The sequence below is a fragment of the Schistocerca serialis genome, chromosome 8 (genome assembly GCF_023864345.2).
Source record: "Schistocerca serialis cubense isolate TAMUIC-IGC-003099 chromosome 8, iqSchSeri2.2, whole genome shotgun sequence".
NCBI classification, from domain to species: domain Eukaryota; kingdom Metazoa; phylum Arthropoda; class Insecta; order Orthoptera; family Acrididae; genus Schistocerca; species Schistocerca serialis.
The window spans coordinates 346,461,038-346,479,756 of NC_064645.1; the positions used below are offsets into that span (position 1 = coordinate 346,461,038).

The 18,719-nt window shown below is 41.2% G+C and overlaps 1 protein-coding gene across 1 annotated transcript in view; it reads left to right on the forward strand.

Moving 5' to 3' along the window:
- Nucleotides 1–9,381: 9,381 nt before the first annotated feature.
- The window catches only part of LOC126417013 (uncharacterized), a 311,463-nt gene continuing 302,125 nt past the window's right edge, over nt 9,382–18,719 (forward strand). Inside the window, exon 1 of the mRNA XM_050084902.1 lies at nt 9,382–9,510. The gene's annotated coding sequence lies outside the window, so the exon portion shown is untranslated. The remainder of the gene's footprint in view (nt 9,511–18,719) is intronic.

Sequence of the window (18,719 nt, forward strand, 5' to 3'; positions counted from 1 at the left end):
ACTTGATGGTATGCATACCCATCGCCAAGGTTCCGATCGACCACTACTGACCACCAGAAGGGAGGATCGCGTATTGAGCCTGTTACCCAAGAAGAAGAAATGGATTCCCTGCAACATTTTGTGTTTCCTCGTACCTCTCTCGGACTAGGAAACTGCAGTTCCAGCATTCACCCTCAATGGAAAAATGGAAGAAATGACAGATGTACTAACAGAGAGTAAGTTCGATATATTGGGATTAAGCGAAACAATGTGGAAGGGAAAAGGTGAGAAGAATTTGAGAGGAGAACTGTACTGGAGTGGGAATAACAGGTTTGGAAGAAATGGTGTGGCAGTGATGGTGAATAAGAATGTACAAAGCTCTATTGAAAGTGTGAGATATATATCAGACAGGGCCATAATCTTAAACTTGAGATTCCAAAAGGAAACACTAAAAGTAATCCAGATTTATGTACCTCAAGTGGGATGTAGCGCAGAAGAGAAGATGGACTTTGAAAATGAGTTAGAAAACCATATAGAGAATGCTAATATAGTGATGGGAAATTTTAATGTGCAGGTAGGCAAAGACAGAAAGGGATTTGAGCAAGTATTGGGATGTTTTGGATATGGAGACAGAAATGAAGAAAGGGATTTCTGCCAGAGGAATGGAATGAAAATAGCAAACAGCTGGTTTATGAAGAGAAAAATTCATATTATTACCAGATACAGTTGGGGTGGAAGAACCAAGAGTGTAATTGATATATTCTAGTAGAGCGGGAATGGGGAGAGAAAGTAACAAATGTGAAGGTAATTCCAAGTGTGAGTGCAGATGGAGACCATAGATTACTGGTGGGACAATGGAAAATGAATCAGTGTGTGAAAAATAGAAAACAGAAGAAATTGATTAGGATACGGGTTTGGAAACTGAAGGAGAGTGAAAGTGCTGAGAAGTATAGAGAATTAATCACACAAAAATTTCCAAAAGAAGTTTTCTACGATGTAGAAAAACAATTAAGTTTATTCAGAAACACTTTAGTCGAAGCAGCACAAAAAGTATGTGGCAGAACATCTGGAAATGAAAAAATAAGACAGATAAGTTTGTGGGATGATACCACAATCCAAGTAGTTAGAAGAAAAAATGGAACATGGAGAAAATGATGGAAAACTAAAAATGACGAAGACCATAAAATATATATAGAGGAGAAGAAGAAGTACAAAGAAATAGTGGAAACAGCAAACAAAAAGGCATAGGAAGAATTTACAAAAAAAACTTGAAGATGTGAAGAGCAATGAGAAAATGTTCTATAAAATGATGACAAATAAAAGGAAGGCTTCTGAAGTACCAGTAAAGATGGAAACAGAAGACGGTACCGTGATTGATGATCCAGAGAATGTAAAAGATCTCTGGAAAGAACATTTTAAGAAACCGTTAAACGCTGAGGAGCAGGTACACGAGGAAACAACAAATAATGGAGAAACTGAGAGAAGTTGGGAAGCAGAATTAGGACAAATTACACTGGAAGAAATGGAAATAGCTGTGAAGAAGATGAATGGGGGGAAAGCCCCAGGATCTGATGAGGTATCAGTGGACATGGTAAGAGCAGCAGGTCCAGTGGGAATGCAGTGGCTGTATAGAGTACTATCAAGTGTGTGGAGAAATAGTACAATACCTGACCATTGGAGAAGAGGAGACATTGTTCCTATCTTCAAAAAAGGCAAAAAAGCCTTTGTAGAAACTACAGAGGAATAACCCTTATGAGTCATACAGCCAAGGTTTTTGAAAAGCTTTTACTAAATCGAATAAGTGAAAAGACAGAAAAGGAGCTGAGTGAAGAACAGCATGGGTTTAGGAAAGGAAGAAGCACGATCGGCCTGATATTTTCTATCCGTCAACTGATGGATAAAAGTTGGAAGTATAACAAAAGGGTGATAGAGGTTTTTGTAGACATAGAAAAGGCATATAACTCAGTTAACAGGGAAAGATTCTGGGAAGAAATGAAGAAGATAGATATAGAAGATGGATACATCAATGTAATAAAGATAATGTAAAGAGGACACAATTGTAGAATTAGAACACAACTGGGGAATTCTGAATACTTCGAAATAAGGCAAGGACTTAAGCAACGAAGTATTATATCTCCTGCACTTTTTGATGTTGTGATGGAGGGAATGAATAGGGAAGTTAAAGACATAGTAAAAGATAAAGACAAAAAGATGATTTTTGCAGATGATATGCTAATATGGGGTGATAAAGAGGTAGATGTACATTTGCTACTTGATTCGTAGAAATAAATAATGTAAAGGTATGGATTAAAAATAAATAAAGATAAGAGTGAAGTAATGGTATTTGGAAGAGAGAAAGGGGTCAGCGGAAATATTACCTTAAATGGAGAACCCCTCAAAGTGGTAGATCGTTTCACTTATTTAGGGAGTGAAATATCTAGGGATGGAAGGATAAACAACGAAATTAAGAGGAGGTTACAAAAGGGAGGCAGTTTCTACCAAACAATAAAACACCTGATTTGAAATAAGGAAGTTTCAGAAAAAGCAAAATTCCTAATGTATAAGAACTATTACTTCCCTATTGTCACCTATGAGGGAGAAACATGGACAATGACAGAAAGGGACTGGAGCAGACTGCAAGCAGGGGAAATGAAATTTCTCAGATCAGTTAAGGGAAAAACAAGAATGGACAGAGTAAGGAATGTAGAGATTAGAAAGGACCTTAAACAAGAAAGTATGAGAGAAGAAATTGAAAAAAAAAGCGATGAAGATGATATGGTCATGTTAAGAGAATGCATGGGCAGAGACTCCCCAAAATTATGGAAAAACTAAAGATGGATGGGACAAGACATATAGGGCGCCCAAGAACACGGTGGAAAATGGGAGTGAGAATATCTGCGGAAAGGAGATGTGTGACCTGGCAGCAAGTGGAGGAAGAAAAGAGGTGGGAGGACTGAGCCAAATGGAGAGAACCCGTCAGCACCCAGACCCGGCAATAGCTGGAGCGGGTTCCGGAGATATATAGACAAAAGAGCATGATCATTGGCTTTAACGCCAAGGGTGGAGTTATTTCCGAAATGGCTAACGTTGTAAGATGTTGATATACCGCTGCGGTTAAAATGCACTGTGCCGCAGCTAGAAGTCGACTGACTGGCGACAGGAGGCCTTTCCAGATGTATCACGTTTTACACTCCATCGGTCTGGTGACCATTCGCGTGTACGGCGCGGATCGTTTGATAGCAAACTCAAAAGATAGAGGAGGATGCCTTGTGGTCTGGGGAATGATTTTCGTGGCGTTCTCTGCTTGATCTCGTTATTCTAGAAGGCACAGTGGATCTACACAAGCTTGCCTCTATCCTTGGGGATCATGTCGATCACTACAGGCAGTTTGTTTTTCGTCCTCCACGACGGCATCTACCAGCAGGACAACGCAACCTGTCACACTGCTCGCTATGTGCGTGTTGTGGTTCGAAGAGCACTAGGAATGTTTACCGTACTCCGCTCGCCACCAAACTCCCCGAGTTAAAACCTAATAAGCCATAAACCTAGCGCAGCTGGGCACGACACTGGAGTCGGCATATGTCTGCGTCGCAGTCGGTACCTTCCAGAACTTAATTGACTCCCTTCCTACAGGTGTCGCGCTGCAAAAGATGGTTATTCCGGCTTTTACCAACAAAAGTTGGTTATTCCGGCTTTTACCAGTTGGTCACGTTAATTTGACTAGATAGTGTATATCGGCAAGCCAATACCCATTGAGATATGGTCCGATGTGTTTTGTTATTCCCATTTGTCTGATATATAGAAGTAGACACTGGACAGTGCTCCAATTGGTTACCGTGCATCCTGATACATCCTTCAGCCTTTCTTCGCACTGCCCACTTTTCAGATACACCTGGCTCTCCTCGGATTGGGTCACAATCGTTGGTCACACGCTCCTGTAGCGTCTGGACATTGACGATAGTTTGGGCATACACCAATACGTTTAAATAATCCCATAGCCAGAAATCCAAAAGATTGAGATCCGGTGAACGGACTAGCGATGTTACCGGACCTCTTCGACTAATCCATCGCCAAGAAACGTTATGGGGAAGTACTGTCGAACGATCCGTAGAAAACAGGTTGATGCTTATCTCGCGAACGCCACAGTCATTGTGCAATGATAACGTTCTCCAGTAGCGCTGAGTCAGAATGTGTGGTAACGACATGCAACACCGCCTGTAGTGCCTGCTTCTACGTAACAGGCAGGTGGAACTGAGAGGACAGATTGGCCGATATCTCAACAGCTGCTGGTTCCCGGATGTATCATTAGAGGAACTTCTAGTTTTGACTGATACTACCTCCTGTAGGAACATGTGACACTTCTTTTTCATCATCGTGTATGTAGATAGTGCCATAGTTTCGGTCTCTACTGAAAACGAGAAAAAACAAGAAAACTAGAATGAAATTTTCACTCTACAGCGGAATGTGCGCTGATATGAAACTTCTTGGCAGATTAAAACTGTGTGCCGGACCGAGACTCGAACTCGGGACCTTTGCCTTTCGCGGGCAAGTGCTCTACCGACTGAGCTACCCAAGCACGACTCACGACCCGTCCCCACAGCTTTAATTCCGCGAAAGGCCAAGGTCCCGAGTTCGAGTCTCGGTCCGGCACACAGTTTTAATCTGCCAGGAAGTTTCAACAAGAAAACTGTTTTCCATCATAAAAATTGTAAAAGGATCGGTATCCGTTGTAATTAGCTTGTGAAAAACATCTCATTCTGTAGTAAAATTGTTCTACTTCTGTGCAGAAAGCGAAATATAAAAATTGTGCTCTAATGGCATAGCAAAACACGAATGCTCAAAAATTTTCTTAATTCGTAATACGCTTAATACGGAACGAATCAAAATAACACTTATGTTGTACATATAGAAAATTATGAATATGTACAATTCCAGCAATTCATCGCAGCATATTTCATTCACTTTCCCTTCTTACCGGGTTTTATTCGCATGAAAGTTTCGGTTGAGTACGATTATCTTCAGTTGCTTAAATTGATATCTGACAAAGAATTAAACATTCTCAATGCAAGCATTTTCTTTTCAGTTTCGATGTTTTAACCAGTTGTATCAATTACGTTATTTACTATACATTCTTCTAATAATCTGTTGTTTCTGTTCCTGTAAACTATCAAGTCTCTATAGATAGATTGTCTTCCATAAATTAAAGACAATACAAACCTCGCCGCCGGCCAGAGTGGCCGAGCAGTTCTAGGCGCTACAGTCTGGAACCGCACGACCGCTACGGTCGCAGGTTCGAATCCTGCCTCGGGCATGGATGTGTGTGATGTCCTTAGGTTGGTTAGGTTTAAGTAGTTCTGGGAAGTTCTAGGGGACTGATGACCTGAGAAGTTAAGTCCCATAGTGCTCAGAGCCATTTGAACAAACCTCGCCCTGTCCTTCCAGTTCCATGACTTACAACAGTTAATCTTCTTGAATTCTCGTTTTTAATTTTCATTTTAACATTTCAGAGACTTAAAATTTTAACTTATGTCATCCTTTCACACTTACTTACTGCGAGAGAAGTGCCAAGTTAAAGTTCTAATGATAGTCTCTCACAAACCTCTTCCTGCTTTCGTCTCAAATTAGCATTTCTGCCCGCGAATTAAATAGACGCATCTCACTTCAAAGTCAATCCCCTGGCAGCTTGTTTGCAAGTGCAAGTTTTCATGCATTTCTGCATCATTCGTCTTGCAGGCTGAGTAGCTAATGCCTGCTAATTTATTTCCACAATATTACAGTTTGGAGACGTTGTCCAGCTCGGCAGTGAAATCGCCTTGCTTTCGGTGACTTCAAAGCACTCTGTAGCGTAATGTAACTTTATTCATGTACAGCATATGTTAAATATAATACAGCTATAGTCGACCTTGCGTTATAAATTACTGCAGCTTGAATATACTGCCTCCAGCGTCGCCAAGAAACTGCCAAGCTAGCAGAAATAACGTCGTATAGCTTCCGTAAATAACATCTGCAGCCCATACAACTTTGTTAACAGGATGAGAACTCTAGGAACACCCCAAAATTAATCCCATATTTTAAACCTGATCGTTCATTTGTTGATAATATACGTTCAAGACATTCGTACACCGGGTGATCAAAAGTCAGTATAACTTTGAAAACTGAATAAATCACGGAATAATGTAGATGGAGAGGTACAAATTGACACACATGCTTGGAATGACATGGGGTTTTATTAGAACCAAAAATATACAAAAGTTCAAAGCATGTCCGACAGATGGCGCTTCATCTGACCAGAATAGCAATAATTAGCATAACAAAGTAAGACAAAGCAAAGATGATGTTCTTTACAGGAAATGTTCAATATGTCCACCATCATTCCTCAACAATAGCTGTAGTCGAGGAATAATGTTGTGAACAGCACTGTAAAGCATGTCCGGAATTATGGTGAGGCATTGGCGTCGAATGTTGTCTTTCAGCATCCCTAGAGATGTCAGTCGATCACGATACACTTGCGACTTCAGGTAACCCAAAAGCCAATAACCGCACGGACTGAGGTCTGGGGACCTGGGAGGCCAAGCATGACGAAAGTGGCGGCTGAGCACACGATCATCACCAAACGACGCGCGCAAGAGATCTTTCACGCGTCTAGCAATATGGGGTGGAGCGGCATCCTACATAATCATCGTGCGTTCCAGCAGGTGTTTATCAGCCAGGCTGGGGATGATGCGATTCTGTAACATATCGGCATACCTCTCAACCGCCACGGTAGCAGTCTGCTGTCCAGAGCCATCCGTCAGACATTTTGTGAACTTCGTTTTTTTTTTTTTTTTTTGTTCTAATAAAACCCCAAGTCATTCTAAGTATGTGTGTCAATTTTTACCTCTCTATCTACATTATTCCGTGGTTTATTAAGTTTCCAAATTTATACTGACTTTTTGATCACCCAGTACATATTGCGACTGAAAAATTGCCGTTGTCCCCTGAGATAAGATGACCTCGTTTGCAGGCATTGGTGGAAGAAACGTCTTTGAGTCTCCAGGCAATATTTGTGATTTGTTCTTCAACATCTGTTGCAGCTACAGTGGTCCAACTCACCTCCACATTTTTAACTGAAATATGATACAAAGAACATTTGAGTGAGCTTTACAGCAATAGTTGTATCACATGCCACTGGATCATTTGAAAGTGCTCTTCGTCGACAAACAACAAAAAGAAACGAGAAGGATGCGTCAGCACGCGCGGTAACCACTTGGATCACTGCCTAGTGTCTGCTTGTATATAACAGACAAATGGGAATAACAGAACAGAATGGTCCATATCTCGGTAGGTGTTGGTTTGCGCACATACACTATCTAGTCAGATTAAAGTGACCAACTGGCAAAAGCCGGAACAACCACCTTTTGCAGCGCGACAGCTGTAGGAAGAGAGCGAACTAAGTCCTGGAAGGTGCCGACAGGGACGCAGAGCCATGCCGACCCCAGTGTTGTGCCCAAGGGTTGAGGATCAGTGCCGCGCACAATGAGATTGAGGTGATCCCATAGATTTTCGATTGGGTTTGAATCCGGGGAGTCTGGTGACCAGAGGAGTCAGGTAGACTATCCTGGTGCTCTTCGAACCACATACGTACATTGAGAGCTGTGTGACACGTTGCATTGTCCTGCTCGTAGATGCCACCGTGGCCGACGAGAAACAAACTGCTTGGGGTGATGGACACGATACCCAAGGATAGGCGCACTCTTGTGCTGATCCGCTGTACCTTCCAGAATAACGAGATCAAGCAGAGAACGCCGCGAAAATCATTCCCCGGACCACAAGGCTTCCTCCTCCGGCTTTTGTGTTTGCTTTCACACGTTCCACACCGTACACGCGAACGGCCACCAGTCCGATGGAGTGTAAAACTTGATTAATCTGCAATCTGTGTGATATGTCTGCAACCATTTCATCTGATGCAAATGTATCGGTAGTGCCCCTTTGCCAATTATTTAACGATCTAGTACAGTTATCTGTATCCATTAACCCTTTAACATGATACGAACTAGCCAGGTGTAGCAGGTTCGAATCCTGACTCGGACATGGATGTGTGTGATGTCCTTAGGTTAGTTAGGTTTAAGTAGTTCTAAGTTCTAGGGGACTGATGACCACAGATGTTAAGTCCCATAGTGCTCAGAGCCATTTGAACCATTTTTTGAACTAGCCAGAAATGTAGCGAAGCATAAAAGGCAATGAATCACTCTTTATTATACAGCCACATATTTTAATTTTCCCGGAAAACACTGGTGAATAATTATATGTGACACGTTTCGCGGAGTATATTGTGTGTTATAGGGACACCACTTATCAGTGTGTTACTAGTAATGTTATCAGCGTTATACAGTTTTTCCCATTGAGCAAATTGACGAATTTCGTTATTCGACACGATGCTGCGTTTACATGTTTTTCGTACAAGCAAATTGCATGAATTTCATTCTAAATGTATAAGGGTTTTAATTTAGTAGCAAACGTTCATGAATTTTACTTATTTTTTTAAATGTAAATTTCCAATATCTATACAAAAGGCAATGTTCCGACTGACTGACTGACTGAATCACTCACTCACTGTCACATCACCGCTCAACCAAAACCACAAAGCATAGAAAAATTTGCAGAGGATGTTGATCTTATAGTGTAGGCGTCGTTTAAGAAGGGATTTTTCGAAACAGGAGAAGATACGTATTCCAAAAACATGTCGCTATTGACGCAACTTTTCTGCTAGACCTACGAAAATCGGTATTTGGCTTCTCGATCAGAAATAAAGAAATATATGTTTCAGCATTTGTTTAAAGTTTAACCGATATGCTGATAAAGAAGTGGATGAAAGCTTTGTTTTAAAATAAATCATTATTGAATAACTACTAAAGTATTTTTAAAGTCAGATCTATCTAGCTTTCTAATAACAGGCAAATGGATTTCACCTCACTTACGAACAAATGCAAATTATATATTAGACGATTTCCATCTTAAGATAGTGCCAAACGGTACGAAATGCTTCGCGTAATTTAAGAAAAAAACGTATAAAGGCGTTTTTATACAAACTTCCTGTGTACAAAACAAACTGCAACATAGTTACACAGACAAGGAAACACAATCAGTCAGACATATAGAAAACAGGTTTTAATATATCCAAAGCTCCCTATGGAGGCCAAACTAGGAGAGACTTTGAAAAAATAAGAGGCGGTAGAACGCTGTGTTGTTTGTGACGACGGCGTTGCTCGTATGTCGCAGGGCTCGGTGAGCGCTGGCAGCGGCGGGGGCGGCGGCGGCGGCAAAACTGGCGGCGGCGGGGGGCGGCGCAGCGTTTCGGGGGCGGCTGGAGGCGGCGGAGGCGCTGGAGGCGGTGGCAGCGGGGGCGGCGGGGGCGGCGGCGACCACGACCTGCTGTCGACCGCGAGTTCGGCGCTCCGCCGCCTGCATTTCAAGTCAGCAGGCGGCAGCCGCACCCGCAGTAAACAGCAGCAGCAGCAGCAACAGCAACAGCAGGGGCAGGGCGTGCCCAAGGTGAGCTTACTCTGGTTCCCAGAGAGCCTTCTCCTTTCCCTAACTTCAGATATGAGGCCCCTAGTATCAAAACCGGCGAAGTCACAATACGTACGAGAAGAAGTTAAAGTTATAAAATTAAAGTGGCAGTATATCACTATTATGCGAAACAAGAACATGCTTCAAATTTGGGCATATCTTAGTGTTACAGAGCACTGAATTCTTGGTCATGCAATAGAATGGTCCATGTCTTGCAGGCAGCGAATTCATAACCGGCCATTTCAAGGAAAGGGCAATACTCTTCATGTCGCAGCACATTTGTCTGGAATCTAATGTTGTTAGGTAACACAACTATATTACCACTTCTGAAGGAAAAATAATTCCTTATACTGTATATTCTTCGAAGTCGTAAAATTTCATTTGTACCTTCTAAGCTAAATGAGAGCAAATTGAAGTCTTAAAATAACAACATCAGTCACAAGGAACTCCGTTAGTTCGAGGCAGCAAAAGGCCATTGATGTTTACGGCATTCGTCGCTCCACATATTGTCTTCCATGCAACCACATTATTGGCTGCTAGTGTTAACGTTTGGAGCACAGCATTGTATGGTTGGGCAACGTGAACTGTGGGAAAACCGGACCAGAAGAGAATCGAAGCATTTGAGATGAAGTGCTATAAATGAATGTTGAAAATTAGGTGAATTGATAAGGTAAGGAATGAGGAAGTTCTGCGCAGAATCGGAGAAGAAAGTAATATACGTAAAACACAGACAAGAAGAAGGGACAGGATAATAGGTCATCTGTTAAGTCATCAGGGAATAACATTCATGGTGCTAGAGGGAGCTGTAGAGAGTAAAAGCTGTGGATGAAGACAGCGATTGAAATACATCCAGCAGCTAATTAATGACGTTGGTTGCAAGTGCTACTCTGAGATGAAGATGATGACACAGGAAAGGAATTTGTGGTGTGTCCCTTCAAATCAGTCAGAAGACTGCTGACAAAAAAAAAAGGAAGTAGTGGGCGGGACTGGAGGCACTGCATGAGGTTATGAAGCCCAGTCCAACTGCCCAGTCGATGAGTAATTCATCGCAGTGCTACAGTGCTTGTGGTGTTGATATAAAGCAGAGCAATAGCAACGATAAACGAAACAAACGTTGCATTATATCTACAACAACGGTTGCCGAAGTCGACATTTCATCAGAAAGGAACCCAAGGAACTTCGCAAAGTGAGAAAGAAGTGGCAGATGAATTATAAGCGTTTCTGCAAGATAAGTCAGTGGAATGTGTGTTGTATACACTTTACTCTGTGGTCAATGTACATGAGGAGTACAATGATGACTATGCGTGCTTAATAAGTGAAACTAGTATTGAAACAGGTGTTGAGCCATGTGGTGCATCACCCTTGTCGGACAGAGAGCCACAAATCCTGTTTCCAGTGAAACGTAGTCAGTGACAAACGTTGTTGTCCAAGGACTGGGTACTAAACGTAACTATGCACATGGAAGATCTTCCACAGCGTAGTAGAAAAAACAGTTATGAACGGATTTCGATTAAGTTTCCGACAGTATGACCATGTAGTGCATAAGAAAAAAATTGGATATTCCAGGAATGACAAGGCGCACTTGTAACAAAAACTAATGTTTACGCGTTTAAAGTATGCTCCATATAATTTACAGAATGTGCCTGATAGTGAACTACTGCGTTATGCACATTAAATTACGCGAGACATAGATTACAGTGATCTCAAGGGAAGCAGTGGATTGTTGCATAACTGCAAACGTTGCTTCAGAATGGCAAGACGTGAGATAACGAAATTTCAAACAAAGCGTCATCTTGCCGATGTGCCGGCCGGAGTGGCCGTACGGTTCTAGGCGCTACAGTCTGGAACCGAGCGACCGCTACGGTCGCAAGTTCGAATCCTGCCTCGGGCATGGATGTGTGTGGTGTCCTTAGGTTAGTTAGGTTTAATTAGTTCTAAGTTCTAGGCGACTGATGACCTCAGAAGTTAAGTCGCATAGTGCTCAGAACCATTTGAACCAAGCCATTTTGCCGATGCACACAAACAGCGTAGTCGTCCCGAAAATTTGTAGATGAGTTAAACAAACTTATCGCATCGTTCAGAAAGGAATTTGTTTTCAACTGGCACTTGAAGAGGAAAGCATATGAAAGGAACCCTGGAACTCAAAGATACCAAGACAGTTGCATCAGGATCAACTAACATCAATGGCTTAACGCATTCGTGTACTGTTATGTCGACTGTTAATCTGGATGGTAAAATGGCTGGAATGTTATTTATTGTGCTGCGGGAAGTTTGGAGGTTCTCTGCCCCCTACGAATCTTTCTTGCGTGCGCGATCTTGCAGGGGCAGTACCTAATACTACAACTGTGGTATGAGCACTGCTTTTGGCTAACAGCTGGTCAAAATAACTTGTTTTTGCTGGATTCCTGGTCTACGTACAAAAAACGTACCCCTTATAGTAAACTATCTCTCCTGAAAAGTGTGTGACATTGCTATTTATACCACGTGGGATCACTGGTCAAATTTAGCCTCTTAATATCGGTATTTTCGGTGCATGTAAAACATATTATCGTACTATCTGCAGCCGCTCCCTAAAGAACAGCCAGTTTCACCATAAGCTCCATGGCAGACTGTTTTGCATTCTGTTGCGTGCCATCACATTCTATCAGTTCCCATCACTCCGTTACACCGAAGTGATTCGTTACGCATTCGTTAATAGTGGGTACACGCATGGCGCGCCATTTTTCAGTCGGTGTTCATGGTGAAAGTTAATGGTTTGTTTTCAACGATTCTTGAATGTCGATGGTGTCCATTTTGTAAAGTGTAATAAATACATCCCGTAGAAGATAGATCTCTACATCTCCCGGACACTCATTTTCTGTAGCCCTCCTTATGCACGTGCTAAGACATTAGCAACAGATATTTTTCTTGTCATAATTGTAACACAACGCTTTCAAATGAGCCTTAATAAAGATTGAACTTGCAAACCTGAGCTCAGTGGTTCCCTATAAGTACGTGTGAATTGCGTCTACCACAATAATTATTCTGTTAACATACTACATTGTTTGCAAATATTTTTCGTTTTATTATGTTCAAGACTTAAGTGAACTACAAATTTTTTATGAGAGGAATCCCATTTTGTATTCTCCTCAGTTTTGCGATGTTCTTTTTGATATCTTATTATTATTAGGTTGAAGTGCTTTTCCTGTTTCTGTGAAGAAAGATAGTTATAATGTCACTTCATTTTCACATAATTTATTTTTTTTACGAGATTCAACAATTTAAAAACGGTACATTATTATTTAAAAAAACAGTAAAATTTCATGAAATTGTAACAAAAACCGCCAAGTCAATACATAAATTTAAAAAAAGAGGTTCGTTATGAATCAGATTTCAAAAAAACAATTAAACATATTGAGGATGTAACCACGAAAGAAAAACTTTTATGAACACAATTCTTCTGTCTCTAGAGGTATTTCATTCATACTGAAAAATATGCCTTCGCTGACTTGGCCCATTTTTAATACTAGATGCCCAATACGTATATGTTACGGCGTACGATGTGTGGCGGGAGGGGGGAGGGCGGAGGGAGGGGGGCCATTGAATGAAACTTTGCTCAAATGTCTTCCTGTACGGGGTAGACCTGAAACGGACAGAGAAACGGAGACAACCCATAAACACACACACACACACACACACACATACACACACACACACACACACACACCTACAGATTGTGCCACATACGACTCTCAAAACCAAAGAGTAAAATAAGATTCAAACCTCCCGCCCAGAACCAATTCAGCTGTTCCTCATCTTGTTTTCTTAGCTCGTAAACTTGACACAGTGCAAGTTTACGAGTGCAGTTTCACAGTGATGATCGCTTCCCGAAGTGTGATACAAAAAAGAATTTTCAAATAACTTCCGGGAATTCAGCCAGGTAACACTTTCAGCGACCGCCGATATTTCGGCGGGAGAACACCCCGCCATTTTCAAGGCAAACTGAAACGTACAGGCGACGTACATTCAAATTTAAAACTTCGGTTCTCGGTCTGACGTAGGAAAGATAACGCAGACACTGAACGCTAGTGCCACCCAAAGATGACCAAAGTCAGAGCTATCGATAGTGAGATTACGAACTCGCAGGTGAGGTAGCATTGACTCTGTACCTCTGTTTTTTGACAAGGGAGAGAGCCGGATTCCAAACAGAATTTAAACAAAAACCTCCATCCCTGTTAACGAGATTGCTCGCTAATTTAATCTCAACTGCCTCCTTAATAACACTGTCCCAATAGCTGGACGTGCATGCCAATGTCTCGGTGTTATTATATAACATGAGGTGACCAGTAACCAAGTAATGTTCGGCAATAGCAGATCTATTTGCCTGCTGTAATCGTGTGTGCTGTTTACGCTCAGTACATCGGTCCCCACGGTCCTGATAGTTTGACCACTATATGCCATGCCGCAGCTACAAGGAATGCGATATACGCCCGCCTTAAGTAGACCAAGATCATCCTTAACAGAACTGAAAAGGCTCTAATTTTAGATGGAGGTCGGGAAACACATTTCACATCGTATTTCCGTAAAATGCGACCGATCTTGTTGGATGTGTTTCCTACGTAAGGCAAAAAGGCAGTAGTAGACTTAGGTTTCGACTCAGAATTATCATCAATCACCCGATGTACAGTTGGTCGATATCGCAACGCACGTTCAATCTGTCTATCACTATAAACATTTTGACGAAATGTAACTTCAAGATGGGACAGCTCAGCTGGCAAAGTCTCAGCGTCAGAAACGACATGTGCCCTGTGTACTAAGGTATGAAGTTCCCCTTCACGCTGAGCCAGATGGTGACAATTATTAGTCTCTAAGTACAAGTCGGGGTGAGTACATTTCCTGTAACTGCATGTCCCAATGATCTATCATCCTTCCTCCTAACCAACACGTCAAGGAAGGGAACCCAACCATCCTCCTCCACCTCCATCGTAAAACAAAATTCGGGTGGATCGAGGTCAGATGTTCTAGAAAGGCATTCAAATTCTCCCTACCATGAGGCCAAACAACAAAGGTATCGTCAATATATCTAAAGAAACAGGCAGGTTTCAAAGGCGCAGACTTCAATGCACGTTCCTCAAAGTCTTCCATAAACAAATTTGCGATCACAGGAGACAACGGAGTGCCCATCGCAACTTCCATCTGTCTGCTCGTAATACTGGTCATTGAATAAAAAGTAAGTGGATGTCAACACATACCGAAAGAGATTAGTTAATTCGGCATGTGTTGACATCCACTTACTTCTTATTCAAGCTCTCACAATCTTGGTGACCAATTAATTGTACTAGCAGGAAAAATCCAGCAATTAGGGTAAGTGATGTGAAAAGTTCTGTCACACGTCCGATAAAATCTAGAGGCGCTCCGTCGTGATGGAAGTTCATTGCAGTCCGCGTGGCCAAAGCAACGCCCTCAAGGTGTTTAGCACACGACTTTCCAGAAAATACTGTACCATCATTGGCTCTTCTATAATGACTGGACCTCTCAACACGTGACTAATCACGTACATTAAAATTGTTCTATCTCAGGAAACGTTCAGAGTAGGTCATATGTTCGTATGTTGTTTTTTTCTTCTTCAAATGAGAGTTCTTGTCCTATGCCTGAGTATTGACCATTCCTCCCAGGACACCCTGTATAATTATTGACTGAATCTAAAAAATTTGAATGCTCTCATAATCTACTCATTAAGAAGTTCGATGTTATGTTAAAGGCGACAATAAGTCACCTGTTAAAGTTAGAAACTGCTCTCAAATTACACAGACTGTACTGGTCTAGCATCTGAGACTGAATCCACTTAGCGACTTTCACCAAACTTTGCACATGATTTCAAACCTTTACGAAACTTTTTCTCACTGGCACTACCCAAAAATTATGAAAAGAAAATAGTTTATTGCTTTCCACATTTTCAGAATCCATGTAGCGAACTTCAACGTTAGATACGACGTATCACATTATTACTTCTTTACTACCAACTCTATTCGCAACACATTTTTTCAGGCACTGTCCACATGTACCACTGAATGCACCTGGAAAACTGAATCATTGTGCGACGCCATAGTTCGGGAATTATGACACTTTTTACGTTGGAGTTCGATCTTTAGAGAATCGGGGGTTTAGGAGAGGGGGAGTTACTGCTTAGCTACTAAACAGCAAGGTTACTTACATTCCATAATTTATGTTTTGCTGATCCCTGTGATGTAGAGAGTTTGATGGGAATTTTGTCTTGCAGAAAAACTTGACATTTAAAGTTTCGTAGTAATGTGTATTCTAAAATTTTCGACGCCTCTAATAAACGTTTGCTGGAACACTGATCTATTGTGTTTTACAGTACCTGATTATACAAAAGTGTTGGATTTTACTTGGTATGCAATAATTTCGAATTGACTGTAGTCTGAATATTTCACTGTTTACACAAAACATAATAGCGAATATTGCTTGAACTCTGCTGCAAAGTACGACCATATTAATTTCTATTTACAAAAGAGTATGAATTAATGAGAGACACAATGAAATTTGTGTTTGTCATGGAATTATGTAAAATGTGATTAGCACAAGGTGAATGAAGTAAACTTACTTAATTTTGTGAAAGTATTATTACATACGTACTCCAACGTACACTACATTTCGAACCGTGAAACTAGGCATATTAGCGAGCGACATACAGCATTGATAGTAATAGCAAGTAATATTCTGTATCTAATTACGCGTAGAGTTTTGGACTTCCAACTGACAGTGTTTTCGTTTACGGATTTATTAAGGCTTATGAAAACCACAGTCACTTCTCCACCCAGAAGTCTGCATAAGAATTGCGTGACAGCATAATAATATTTTTGTGCAACCCATAAGTGTTTCAGCGTGCTCATTGTTGGATAAAATGCAATGCGCATTGGTTATCTGTGATGACGTTTATAATGTACTCCAAAATGTTTGTAATGGTGAAAGTCCAGGAAGTTGTTGAGCCCTGAGGTTTAAAAGATTATTAAACCCGAGCATTACAAATACCAAATAAGTTTATCAGTTGGTACTAACTGTAGCTGCTCGCCGTACTGTAAATTGGGTAGGAAGCTAAGTTTTTGCCTTATTTAAGCAGGTGGTAGGTAAAAATAGAGTCTCCTTTTCTAAGTTTCCAAATTTCCTCAAGCGGGCACATATTGCCCAGCCAGACTGACCTGTGTATAATCTGACAAAATTACAAGTGACTTTATACAGTCCACTGTTTTCGAAGGCTGAAGTGTTGTGTTTACCACAGCGCAAAAAGTGTCCAACAGTGTTGTGAACTTAAAATGATGTTTCAGAGTTCCTTAAATCCATGATATAATGGGAATTAATGAAGATATGGCCATTTGCTCGAGGTTAGTACTGAATGATCAGACACAGTTCCCTTACTCGTCGCTTCTAACCGCTGATGCTCATCACAATCCCATCCAGACCATGTTGCAAATTTCCTCTCCTACTTACAAGCCTCATTTTTTTTTTCGTTTATACCAGTTACTATAGTTTCATTTTCCCTCTAAAAAATTTTTATTTTGTGTGATCACAGCTGTTTCAGTTACCTGCGTAATCTCTCTTGTATAACTTATCTGTCTGTACTTTAGGACATGTTCACGTCCTCCCTAGGAACATGTCACCAAAGTTTATTTTCTTTTAAGAACAGTTGTTCTGTTTTGTTGTAACAGTTCGTTAGTTACTGTGTAACATATTTTATCTTAGTTGAATAATCTTGTATCCCATTTTCACTGAAACATTTCCCCTCGTTTTATTCCTAAATCTAATGTTTAGAGTTTTCGTCTTTGGAAATGGAGTTACCCTGTAACTGCACTAGTTTAAAATCTTTGATCTTGCAAACATTTCACTCAACCTCATATTTAATTTTTTACCTAATATTGGTGCAACAGCCGAAAACCGGACTGAAAAGAAAGCAATAAATATTGTTGATTATTACAGCAGTGTCGATTGTGTTTTCATTCATAATGTATAAAATATTCTATCAAGGACCGACGGAAAAGTCAGTGTTCAATATTTAGTGGGCATCTGCACTGACATCTCGTGGTGACGATAGGAACTTTGACGTGCAGCGGTGCCCAGTCCTCGCGACTGCAGCGCCAGTTCGGCGCGGGCTACGGCCGCTTGCTGGCCATCCGACTGCAATGCCGGGTAGCACAGCGCGGTCCGACCGGCCACAGCTTGAGGTCGGCGCGAACTGTGTCACTCACCCTCCGCCCAGCTCCAGCGCAAGAACGTGCTACATTTTACATGTGACCTTTCCCCGAATTTTCCCTCACGCGGCTAAACATTGACTCTACGCCAAAAAATCTTTTCCCATCAGCAACAGCTTCGCAGTGCATTAAGGAAGTCGGTTGCAACTCATATGAGCCAGACTCTCGGAGCCAGCGTCTCACTAAGGTCGGTCAGCCTTTTGCCGGCCTCCTGTATCCACGTATAGATGAGTCCAAGGAGTTCTGTCAATCACCGCTACATACCAATAGCATCGTTTTCACAGTGACGCTGGGCAGTAATTAATTATATTTCGACCCGTTTACAAGACATATTTATGAATTATATACACAAACCTTCCTCGTGAATCAGTCGGTCAGTGGAAACCGTACCGAAATCCCTATAGTAGCCCAAATATATAGACAGAAATCGCGATCAAGGACTTTAATTTATATATGTATAGACAGATAGATAGAGGAACATAACATATAATCACTGTTTATTGGATTAACATTTCTCACTTGCATTCACCACTATTGTTACAGCACTATGTTCACTTTGGCTTGAGTGATTCTGAAATATTCCCCATTGAAATCTTTGCTTACATATTATCATCGTTAATTTTACATACCACATTTTATATTCTACACAACATCATTTCTAAAAATTCTGTCTGCATTACACTTACAAGAAGCACTATTTCCAAACACACACACACACACACACACACACACACACACACACACACTCGAATTCCAAACTCACTCTTTTGCTTGTAGAGGGATAGTCCATTTTAGTCTGAAGAAGACTGTCGTCACAAACGTTACTCAACGAGAAGACAAATAAATGTAACATAGAAAGGTAGTAATGAAGCATTAGTAAGTGATGTAAGTTGTGAAGGAAGGTAGTGCGAAGGAAGATTTTCGAATAAGCATGTTTTCGGTCTT